The sequence below is a fragment of the Oryzias melastigma genome, unplaced genomic scaffold, assembly GCF_002922805.2.
Source record: "Oryzias melastigma strain HK-1 unplaced genomic scaffold, ASM292280v2 sc04639, whole genome shotgun sequence".
NCBI classification, from domain to species: Eukaryota; Metazoa; Chordata; class Actinopteri; order Beloniformes; family Adrianichthyidae; genus Oryzias; species Oryzias melastigma.
Genome location: NW_023421207.1, coordinates 1 through 1683, shown reverse-complemented (window position 1 = coordinate 1683; position 1683 = coordinate 1). Strand labels below are relative to the sequence as shown.

General features: G+C 37.1%; 1 long non-coding RNA gene across 1 annotated transcript; it reads right to left on the bottom strand.

Moving 5' to 3' along the window:
• Positions 1 to 495: 495 nt before the first annotated feature.
• Positions 496 to 1683, bottom strand: LOC112141972. The gene is made up of 3 exons (XR_002918502.2): positions 1667 to 1683; positions 1383 to 1568; positions 496 to 680 (listed from the first exon to the last, which is right to left on the bottom strand). It is a non-coding gene; the product is annotated as an uncharacterized LOC112141972 (long non-coding RNA).

The window sequence follows — 1683 nt, the reverse complement described above, 5'->3', positions numbered from 1 at the left end:
GCGATACGATGCGTGTCACAATACAATATATCTCAAGAAAGTACTAGAAACAATATTTTCCTTTTTTTTTTCCAATTGTGACTCAGAAAAAACGTTATCTGAATATTAATACACCTTTCACACATATAATTGTAAAATACATTTGATTTGATAATCAAAACAACGATCTCTGCAACTGTATCCTATATACAAGTTGATTTTAACCAAGCAGTTTCAAGGTGCTTTTATTTTGGTAATTCAAGACATTTTTATTAAAAGTCAACATTGTCTGATTTTTGAAACACAAAATTTTCCACATACGAAAGAACACTAAAAGATCAAATGTGTCTTGAGCATTTTAAATCGAGTATCAAGTATCACCAAATGAAGTATCGCGATATTTCACTGAATCGATATTTTCTTATATTCTTAGTGAAGATGCTGCATTGTGTCAATGAAAAAACTGAACAGAATTCATCTTTTAAAAACAAAAATCAGAATACAGAGAAGTTTACCCAAACAGACGGGGACATCAGAGGTCCACGTGCCTCCAGAGGAGCACTCTGTGTCAGCCGTCCCGTTCAGGAGAAACCCGTCCTCACAGGACGTCGTACAACGAGAACCAAAACTGGATCTTTCATGTGGATCCCAGCAGAGAGTGGAACCATGAGAGACGACGGTCAGAGGGGGACAGGTCAGGGCTGAGGAGGAAAACGTTCAGAGAAAAGCAAAAGGAAGGAAGAGTTTATTAAAGCTAAAGATGCTAAACCGACGTGAAGATGGGATTCAAACATCTGTTCTGTTTGATGACCACGATCCTCTAAACACAACAGAAGTCCAAACATCTTTATGACAGGAAAGAAGCAGGAGAAGAAGGAAATTCCTGCTTTAGTTCTATATTTATATCAAAGTCTAAATGAACAGAAAGAAAAAAAAACACAATCCTAGATGGCCTTCACCAGTTCTTCAGGGTTAATGTATGAAATAAGAATCTTTCAAGACAAATGTTCATCAAAATTACTTTAAATAATCTAAACTCAGAAACTTTTTCAAAATTACTCCATCAAAAGACAGTACTTTTTCCTCTTTTTATTTTTTTATTTTCTTTTTAGGAAAAATCATAAACTTACTTTATTCCAAATGTACTTAAAGTGTTTTTCTTATTATTAAAACATAATTTACGTTTAACCATTTCAATTTTTATTTTTTTTTTCCTGAACAAAACTGCTGCATCATCAGCATAAAGAACAAGTTTCAATACGTTTGAGGCTTTACAAATGTGACTTAGATATGAAAGAAAGGAACCCCAGAGTATGACCTGTAAGCTGCATATATTTCTAATCCTCACTCCTCTCACCTCCTCACCTGAACCATAAGACCCCACACTGACCGACAGTTCTCACCAATGCATCTTGGGATGTCTGCGCTCCAAACGCCAGAAGAGGTGCAGTTTGTCTCCTCGGTTCCATTCAGGACAAATCCATCCTCACAGGCGGATGTGCAGCGAGAACCAAAGCTGAACTCTCCATGTGTGTCGGAGCAGACCAGAGAACCGTGAGCAGGAGAGCTGACAGGAGGACACGACTTTGCTGGAAAATGGAGGGAAGTGGAGTTTGGTGATTTTAACGTAAGAGATGAAAAATAAAAACTTTGACATTAAAACAGAAGTGGATTCATGTTTTTCTACCCAGACACTCCGGAGGT